The following is an 11,041-nucleotide window of genomic DNA, read 5'->3' on the forward strand; positions in this document are numbered from 1 at the left end:
ATACTTCGTGAAGCACATGACAGTCCTTTTGCAATGCATCCGGGAGGAACAAAAAAGTATCATAATTTACGGGAATCTTATTGGTGGCCAGGTATAAAAAGAGATATAGTGGAATATGTGGCAAAATGTCTGACTTTTCAATGAGTTAAGGCCGAACATCAAGTTCCGACAGGATGACTTCAACCTCTTAATATTCCTAACTGGAAATGGGATTGTATTATAATGGATTTTGTGACGAGTTTGCCATTATCAGTAAGTAAGAAAAATGCTATTTGGGTGATTGTCGATCGGCTTACAAAGTCAGCTCATTTTATAGCTGTCAGGACTGATTGGTCACTTCAAAATCTTTCTTAACTTACATTCGGGAAATTGTGAGATTGCATGGTATTCCAGTATCGATAATTTTTTATTGGGATCCATGGTTTACATTGAGGTTTTGGAGACAGCTGCATGAGTCTCTTAGTACTCGACTCAATTTTAGTATAGCTTTTGTAACACTCCTAACCTGTATCCGTCGCCAGACTAGGGTTGAGAGGCATTATCGAACATATCAGAACATTTCACAATCAAAAGCTATACATTATCATATCAAAGTCAAATATCAACATAAAGTCCCTTTCTTAGGTTAACAAGACCCTAAACATGCATTAGAAAGAGGTCGAGACTAAACCAAACACATACAATTTCTTTCGAAAATAAACAAATTTCTAAGTTACAGAGGTCACATGCTCATGTGAACAGGCCATGTGCCCCACATGAAATTAGACATGCTCGTGTGTCTAGGCTGTGGCAAAACAGAGCATACATACTGACTTGACCATACGGCCATAAGACACGTCCGTGTTCCAAGCTGTGTAAAAGTTAAGGAGACTACTGACTTCGGTCACACGGCCAGCCACACGCCCATGTGTCTAGCCGCACTCGAAACTGACTTACCAACATGGCTTGGCACACGCCCTTGTGTGCGACCATGTGGTCTACCCAGGCTCATTTCAAAATGGCCCTCGAGCAATACGGCAGAGACACATCCGTGTCTCTACCCGCGTGGGCAAAAATAGGCCATTTACAAGGCCAATATGCCACCCACTTTGGGTCCTCCCTACAAGCACCAAATAAACATCAAATGCACCATTGTTTCAACCAATTTTATTCCCAAAACATACACCATTCATGTCATATTATTATCAACCTATTTCATGCTTAAAATCCATACCAAATCATGCCAAATCATAAGCCAAAGTCATACCAAAACATATGTTTCATAACTTCAATTTACTTCATTCAATCTCATATCAAAATCTTACTAAATTAATCATTTCTCTTGGCCAATCATGAACACATTATATTAGCAATATTGCATCGCTTGATTTATACTCAAAAGTCATTCATAATCACAACCAAAACCAAGCCATATCACATGACTAAATATTCATAACTCAAAAACATATCTCAAATTTATCTAGACTATACATGTCATACTTTAATATTTACATTTTCAAAAGGTACCAAAGATAAGTTTGATAGTATGGTGATGATCCTTGACAATCCCTGAGCTCTTGGCAGCTTCGATATCTATAAGATAGATGAAAAACACACAAAGTAAGCTTTCAAAAGCTTAGTAAGCCATATACAAATAACTTATCACATAACACATTTTTAGAATCAATTTATTCATGTAACTTATGGAAAATATATTCACATATCCAGAAGTCTCATATAACTCATTTAACCATGATTCTCTTGCATATATTACATGTACACAATTGTACAAATACTTACCTTTCATTCTCAATCATGTTATACATTTCAAACGTACCAGAATCGGATATACATTCACATAGTTATTCGTTTCTCGAAGTGCTCTTTAAACCGTTCGGAATCATTAAAGATACTTGGATAGCTCAGAAAAGTTGTACAATGCCAACGTCCCAGACGTGGTCTTACATGTAATCAAATATCGATGCCACTGTCTCAGAAAATGTCTTACACGAAATCAAATATGATGCTGATGTCCCAGACATGGTCTTACACATAAATCTCAAATCGATGCCAACGTCCTAGATGTGGTCTTACACGAAATCACAATCAGAATCCTACGTCATAACATATGTATGCTAACTATTCTTATGGTTCGTACTGGGCTTTCAGACGTCGTTACATTATCGAAACTTTCTCCATTTCACATATTTAGCTTCTATAATAATTCATCACAATTCAATATCATATAAACATGAAAAATCAATTCAAACACATTTATTTTTACGTCGACTTACCTCGTATGGAAATGAACAGAAACGAACGACTAATCAACGACTTTCGACTTTTCCCGATCTAATTCCTTTTTTTTTGTTCTTGATCGATATTTAAATCCAGATTTAACTCTTTTATACTACAAACCATTCAATTCAATCCATAAACACATATTTAGAGCATTTTCCAAATTAGCCTCAGATTTTCACATTTTAACATTTTAGTCCCTATTTCATAAAATCACAAAATATGCATAATTTCCTTTTACATATGCCTAGCCGAAGTTTCCTCTAGCCCAAGTAAGTCCATTTATTTCATTTATTTTACATTTTAGCCCCTCAATTTCTCATTTTCACAATTTAGTCCAAAATACTCAAATTCATCAAAAATCCCAATACAAAACATAGTAATCTAACATATATCTTTCATTTTCTATCATCTAACTTCATAAAACTCACATTATCAATAATGGCACAACTCAAAATCATCATTCAAATTAAGAAATTGAGGCATGGGCTTGAAAGATTACTAAGCAACGATCACAAAAACATAGAAACTATCAAAAACTGAACAAAATTCATACCTTAATAAAAAAAAATAAAGGACGAACCCTAACTTAGTCTTTTTCTTTCTTTTCCTTTGTATTTTTGGCTATGGATGATAATGAATGAACAAATTTTTGTTTGTTTTAATTATAACATCATTTATTAATTAATTACCTTATTAACTTAATGAAATAATGTAAAGGCTTTATAATGGTTGTCCATTACCGTCCATGCCATTATTTAATGGCCAAATTTCATTTCAAGGCCTCCATATTGAAAGAACATAGCAATTTAGCACTTTAACAATTAGCTAGTCATTTTTACAATTTATGCGATCAAGTCCTTTTTTTTCTAAAATTGAACACACAAACGATAAAATTTTCACACGAAACTTTCACAGACATCAATTTACATATGATAAGCACGGAAAATAATATTAAAAAAATTTGACTCAGATTTGTGGTCCTGAAACCACTATTCCGACTAGGGTCTAAACTGAGCTGTTACAACTCTCCCCCCTTAGGGATTTTCGTCCCCGAAAATCTTACCGTTGAACAGATTCGGATATTGCTATCTCATAGCATCTTCGGGCTCCCACGTAGACTATTCTACACCGTGTCGATGCCACATTACTTTTACTAACTGAATTTTCTTATTTCTCAATTCTTTAACCTCGCGAGCCTACATACAGATCGATTTTTCTTCATAGGTCATATCGGACTGAATTTCTATCTCATATGGAGAAATCACATGCGAAGGATCTAATTTGTATCATCGAAGCATCGATAGATGAAACACATTATGAATCTTTTCTAACTCAAGTGGAAATAACAATCTATATGCAACCGATCCAATACGCTCTACAATCATAAGCTGCTTTCAGACTATCTCAGATTGTTTTTACTTTCTGTTTAGTCTCTTTTATCAAATCAACTCCGTGAATCTTATTCTCACTGAGCTCTGACCAATACAATGGAGTACGACATTTTCTACCATAAAAGGCTTTGTATGGTGCCATTTTAATACTTGGTTGAAAACTATTACTATAAGCAAATTCAATCAATGGAAAATACTGTTCACATGTACTTTCAAACTCAAGAATGCAACATCTCAACATATCCTCGAGAATCTGAATAATTCGCTGATAAAACATAAATTATACATATTTTTACCTCATTTTTAATGCATTTTATGGATGATTTCCTATTAGAATTGGTGAATTCGATGCTCCTAATGCTTTAATTTCATGTCTTATACTTAGGAGAGCATAGGAGAGCGAAAGGAACGAGAAACGGGCCAAAAATAGAGAAAATGAGCCAAGGTACGAAATCAACATGGCCTGGACCTCCTCACACGGGCAGACCATAAGGTCGTGTCAATTTGGCAGGCTCGAGCACGGCCTAAAGTAATCGAACACAGGCGTATGTCACGAGCGTGTCCCTGTCGAGCCCAAGTTGGGTCCAATTAGGAAAAGGCCAATTTTGAGGGCTTCTAGGCATTTCAAAGCCTATAAATACACCCTAGAGAAGGAAGAAAAGGGAGACGGAGAATAGGGAGTAAGGAATTACTCCAAGGAAGCCGATTGATCCATCTCAAAAGTCGGATTCATCATCAAGACTGAAGATCTCTCCTTAATTTCCTTTCAGGATTTTGGGTTTTCTTTATCTTTTTTATTCTTTATTCTTCTAAGATATTTTCTTATTTAGTTATGATCTAAAACCCCTAAATACCTAAGGGAATGAAATATCTTGTTATTATTTTTTGAATCGTATGATAAATATTTAACTTGTTCTTAATTATGTGTTCTTGATTCTTGTTTTGATATCCCAGGATACTGATTCAAGATATGCTCTTATCCAGAGGAGAAATAGACCCTGTCTAAGAGTACATTTGTCATAATTAAGCGGAGTTGATTGCGCCTAGACATAGGGTGACAATATTTTACCGGATTAGGGTGAAACCTAATAAGGGGATCCATAGATCGAGTTAATGCAACCCTAGAGTATTAATTAGAGAAAAGTCTCGGCTATTCAATCTAAGGATTAGACGTTATTAGTCTTGAATAGGGATAATAACATAACTTAGGGATCTCCACGGAACAAGTTGAATGAATAAATCGTCCAATTCGGAGCCAGAATAACAAGTAAAGTCTAGGTGGATTTTTCCTTAGGTATTGTCTTAAGTCAATCGATTTTTCCCAAAAGTAATTCCCCAATTCTTTTCTCTGTGCATTCTTAGTTTAGATAATTAGTTAATTAAAACAAAACCTCTTTATTCTTAGGCTAGATAATAAAAAGCCAGTCATTACTAATACTTTTAGTTCCTTTGGGTTCGACAATCTGATCTTGCTAAAACTATACTACTGTTCGATAGGTACACTTGACTACATCGCAATAATAGTTAGTTTAAGAACTAGTAATTATAAATATTTAAAACCTATCACGAAATAACGCGATCAAGTTTTTGGTACCGTTGCCGAAGAATTGAAATATCAGGAACGCTCAATTTTTATTACTTTAGCCATTTATTTTTCTTGCAATTTAATTTAAGTTTATTATTATTATTTATTAACTTATTTTTTTTCTTTCTCTTGGCAGGTTTTTATAGTTTATGACTAGAAGAAACCTGTGAGGACCATTACTTTTTGACGAAGAAATCGATCGTACAGTTCGTAGAAATCAAAGAGAAATAAGGCGAAGCTAAAGATACACGAAGAACGAGCAAGAAAATGATACTCAACCCCCAACTGAAGAGATAGCTGAAAACCAAGGCAATCAACTACCTTCTACAATTGCGGTTAATCAAAATCCTGCTCCACGTACTATGTATAATTATGCTAAACCTTCTTTAAAAGGAACTGAATCAAGCATAGTTAGACTTGCTATAACTGCAAATACTTTTGAATTAAAACCTAACACTATTCAAATGATACAACAATTTGTTCAGTTTGATGGTTTGCAGGATGAGGATCCCAACGCTCATTTAGCCAACTTCTTAGAACTATGCGATACATTTAAAATTAATGGCGTTTCTGATGATTCCATACGTCTTCGGTTGTTTCCCTTTTCATTGAGGAACAAAGCTAAACAGTGGTTGAACTCGTTACCACGAGGGTCAATTACTACTTAGGAACAAATGATCGAAAAATTTTTACAAAAATATTTTCCGCCAGCTAAAACGGCTAAATTACGTAATGATATCTCTTCTTTTGTGCAGATGGATTTAGAAACACTCTACGATGTATGGGAGAGATACAAGGACCTTCTGAGAAGGTGCCCTCACCATGGGTTACCGCTTTGGCTTTAAGTACAAATATTTCACAATGGTCTGATCCTTCGACTCGGTTAATGGTTGACGCAGCGGCGGGTAAAACCATCAACAATAAAACACCGGAAGATGCCTATGAGTTTATAAAGGAGATGTCACTGGATAACTATCAGTGGCAAGTTATGAGGACAAAGCCAACAAAAACAGCCGATGTTTATAACATCGATTCGGTCACCATGCTCTCTAATCAGGTAAAACTCTTAAATAAAAAGATTGATGGTTTTCTTAATTCTTCACAGGTTTACCCAGTAATGCAGTGCGAAGCAAGTGGAGGTGGAACAAACCATTCGGAATACCAACCTTATGGCCACAGCATGGATAACGAGCAATTAAACTACATGGGTAATAATCCTCGACCTCAAAACAATCCATATAGTAACACTTATAATATAGGTTGGAGGAACCACCCCAATTTTTCGTGGGGCAATCAAGAAAATCAAACACCACAATATCCTCTGGGCTACCAACAACCACCCTACCAATAGGAAAAGAAGCCAAACCTTGAAGAGATACTCTTAAAGTTTATATCAGTGTCACAAACCAATTTTCAGAACACCGAGACAGCACTTAAAAATTAACAAGCGTCGATCCAAGGGCTCGAAACTTAGATAGGCCAGCTGTCCAAACTGATCTCGGAAAGACCACTAGGAAGTTTATTTAGTAACACCAAATCAAAAGAGCATGTCAAAGTAGTTACACTAAGGAGTGGGAAAGTGTTAGCGGAATCTGAAAAGAAGTTAGCACAAGAAGCCGTGGAAAGTGAAAGGAGGGAAGAAAAACCCGAAAATAGTGACAAACCAGTGTCGGAGGAATATAAACAACCAGTTCCATATCCATCAAAATTGAAAAAAGATCATATTGATGCACAATTCAGTAAGTTTCTTGAACTTTTTAAGCAATTACATATCAACTTACCTTTTGTCGAAGCCATCTTGCAGATGCCTACATACGCAAAATTTTTGAAGGAGTTTCTAACAAATAAAAGAAAGCTCAAGGACTTATCTACAATAAAACTCAACGAGGAGTGCTCAGCCATACTCCAAAACAAGCTACCAACCAAACTGAAAGATCCAGGAAGTTTTACTATCCCTTGCTTAATTGGTAGTCTGAATGTTGAAAAAGCACTAGTTGATTTAGGCGCTAGCATTAATTTGATGCCATATAAAATGTTCAAACAACTTGGTCTTGGGGAACCTAAACCTACTAGGATGAGTATTCAATTAGTCAATAGATCTGTTAAATACCCTAGGGGTATTATAGAAGACGTACTCGTAAAAGTAGATAAATTCATATTCCCTGTTGATATTGTTGTGCTTGACATGGATGAAGATGTGGAAGTACCCTCAATTTTAGGGTGCCAATTTTTAGCCACTGCTAGGGCTGTAATCGATGTGGGTGACAGTAAATTGGTACTTAGAGTAGGTGACGAGGAGATTATCTTTAAAATTTATGATGCTATGAGATTCTCTAGGGAACAGGATGATTCACGTTATTTTATTGACTATATTGATCATATTACTCAAGATTCTTTTCAGGAAATTGTATAAAAGGAGACGATGGAACCGTATCCAGCTCAAGGTGAGGAGACAGGTGAGGAACCTAATGACCATTCGTAAAGACAAGTAGAATATGAGGGCATTAATATAAATGATGAACTTAAGCAAAAACCCTCTATTGAGGAGCCTCCCAAACTGAAACTTAAACAATTACCAAACCACTTAGAATACGCATTCCTTAGAAATAATTTTACATTACCAGTTATTATTGCTTCTAACTTGAAACCCAAGGAGAAAGAGGAATTAATCCAAGTATTAAAGGAGCATAAAAAGGCCATAACTTGGAAAATTTCTGACATTAAAGGAATCAGCCCTTCTTTTTGCACCCACAAAATTTTGATGGAAGATGAATAAAAACCGTGTGTGCAAGCTCAAAGACGTCTGAACCCCAACTTGAAGGAAGTTGTAAAAGCCGAGGTAATTAAAATTCTAGATGCTGGAATTATTTATCCTATTTCTGACAGTTCTTGGGCAAGTCCAGTGCAGGTTGTCCCCAAGAAAGGAGGCATGACGGTTGTGACCAATGAGAAGAATGGATTAATCCCAACAAGAATAGTCACAGGGTAGAGAGTTTGCATAGGCTATAGGAAACTGAATGATGCCACAAGAAAAGATCACTTCCCCTTGCCATTCATTGACCAAATGTTGGAAAGATTATCCGGATACATGTATTACTGCTTTCTAGACGGACTCTCTAGTTACTTCCAAATCCCAATAGCTCCTAAAGATCAAGAAAAGACGACATTCACATGCCCATATGGTACGTTCGCTTATCATAGAATGCCTTTTGGATTATGTAATGCTCTTGCCACTTTTTAGCGCTGTATGATGTCCATATTCGACGAACTCGTGGAAGATATCATGGAAGTATTTATGGTTGATTTTTCGATATTCGGTAATTCTTTCCGTCTCTGCCTTAAAATTTTAAAACGAGTTTTAATAAGATGTGAGGGAACAAACCTTGTGCTTAACTGGGAGAAATGTCACTTCATGGTTCAAGAAGGTATTGTATTAGGGAATAAAATTTCTAATAAAGGGATTGAGGTGGATAAATCTAAAATAGAAATAATCGAAAAATTACCACCTCCTAGTTCGATTAAGGGTATTAGATGCTTTTAGGACATGCTGGTTTTTATAGAAGATTTATTAAGGATTTTTCTAAAACAGCTAAGCCTTTGACTAAATTGCTAGAAAAAGATATACCTTTTAACTTCGATCAAGAATGTTTAGAAGCATTTAATACTTTAAAGGATAAATTAATTAATGCTCCAATCATAATTGCACCTGATTGGAACTTACCATTTGAACTAATGTGTGATGCGAGTGACTTTACAGTAGGTGCAGTATTGGGACAGCGAAGAGACAAGCATTTTCAACCTATCTATTACGCCAGCAAAACCTTAACAGCTGCACAAGAAAACTATACTACCACGAAAAAAGAGTTGCTAGCTATGGTTTTTGCATTTGATAAATTTCGATCATACCTCATATTGTCTAAGTTGTTGTTTACACTGACCATTCCGCCTTTCGCTACCTTTTAACTAAAACTGATGCAAAACCTCGACTCATTCGATAGATTCTCCTATTGCAGGAATTCAACTTGGAGATTCAGGATAAGAAAGGAGCTGAAAATCTCGCGGCTGATCATCTGTCCAGGCTCGAGAAATCCAATACCAGAGAACTAGATGACGTTAAAATAATTGATTCGTTCCCTAAAGAACAATTTTTCGCTATATCTAACTCTGAGGTACCTTGGTTTGCAGACATCGCAAATTTTTTAACTGCTAACATTATCCCAAAAGGGTTAACACACCAGTAAAGAAGCGATTCTTTAATGATGTGAAAAATTACTTTTGGGACAACCCATTTCTGTTTCGTAGATGTGCAGATCAAGTCATCAGAAGATGCGTTACAGGATCAAAAACATCAAAAATATTGGAACATTGCCACTTAGGGCCAACCGGAGGACACTATAGTGGAACTAAGATCGCACACAAAATACTTGAATCAGGTTTTTATTGGCCTTCATTATTCAAAGACGCTATCAGGTATGTTACTTCATGTGACAAATACCAACGGACAGGTAACATATCTAAACGTGATGAAATGCCTCAAAACTATATGCTTTCATGTGAAATATTTGACGTTTGGGGTATTGATTTCATGGGCCCATTCCTCAGTTCCTTTAGGAATAAATACATCTTAGTAGCACTGTAATGAACCGAAAGTTACGGTATCAGAAATTGAGTCTTGAGTACTGTTTCCGTGAAATTAATTCATGAATATTTATTAGAAATATTTATGAATTATAGTTGAATGGTTATTTAGTGTTTAATTAAGTGAAGTAGCTTGAATTTAGTTTAAAGGACTAAATTACATACGGTATAAAAGTTTAATTATAGATTAAAGATTAGTAAAGGGACTAATCTAGCAATTAGACCCTAAGTGCCATGGGTGTGAATGTATGATATAACATGTGTAATAGTTGGTAAAGATATTAAATGTGTTAAAGTAGTTTTTCTTATAGATTAAGTTATTTTATTAGAATGATATTATATTATTAATATTATTATATTGAATATAGATTTATGAGTAAGTTAAAAAAAAAAGAAAGAAAGAAAGAAAGAAAGATAGAAAGAGTTACAGAGAGCAAACGTGAGAAAGAAAGAAAGAAAGAAAGAAAGAAATAGAAAAGGGAAATTTGAGGATTAAGGCCCTAAAGCTTGATTGGTAAGACGCTTTAGCTTATTTTCTTATAATTTTTATGTTTATGGATGCCTAATTCAAAGTTCTACATGTATGAGGTTAAAATGAAGAAAAATAGAAAATTTTTAGATATTGATTTAGTTGAATAAATTGAGGTTTTATGGGTTAAATTGATAGAAATTGAAGTTAGAAGTGAAAATTGAGTGATTTATTAAAAGAATTCTAAGTTAGGTTTAAATAGAGATTAAGTTGAATAGAGCTCAAAATTTATGTTTTATAATGAATTTTATGAGTTAGAAATTGTTAATGAGTTGATTAAAAGAGAATATGAAGCATAAGTTAAAGAAAAAAGATTAGTAATGGAAAAAGGACGAAATTGGAATTTTTGTAAAAGTTTGATAGAAAGTGAAAATGTGTTTTATGAATTAGTATATTGATGATTTTTAATTGTAGGATTGTTAGTAGCAAACGTAGCATTGGATACGTCATCAAAGAAGGGAAAAGAGAATGTGAACCAAGATATCGATTAAATTCGATAAATAGTGGTTTGTATTTCTATAAACCGAGCTTAATCGTTATTGCTATATTTGATATTGATATTGTATGAAAATGTGAATGAGGTAAGTATTTTTACCATATTGAAATGAATGTGATTCT

General features: G+C 34.8%; 1 non-coding gene across 1 annotated transcript; it reads right to left on the reverse strand.

The window, feature by feature from the left end:
* Positions 1-5,978: 5,978 nt before the first annotated feature.
* Positions 5,979-6,085, reverse strand: LOC121210667 (small nucleolar RNA R71). Its single transcript, XR_005905781.1, has one exon. It is a non-coding gene; the product is annotated as a small nucleolar RNA R71 (small nucleolar RNA).
* Positions 6,086-11,041: the final 4,956 nt, after the last annotated feature.

The sequence above is a fragment of the Gossypium hirsutum genome, chromosome A11, assembly GCF_007990345.1.
Source record: "Gossypium hirsutum isolate 1008001.06 chromosome A11, Gossypium_hirsutum_v2.1, whole genome shotgun sequence".
NCBI lineage: Eukaryota > Viridiplantae > Streptophyta > Magnoliopsida > Malvales > Malvaceae > Gossypium > Gossypium hirsutum.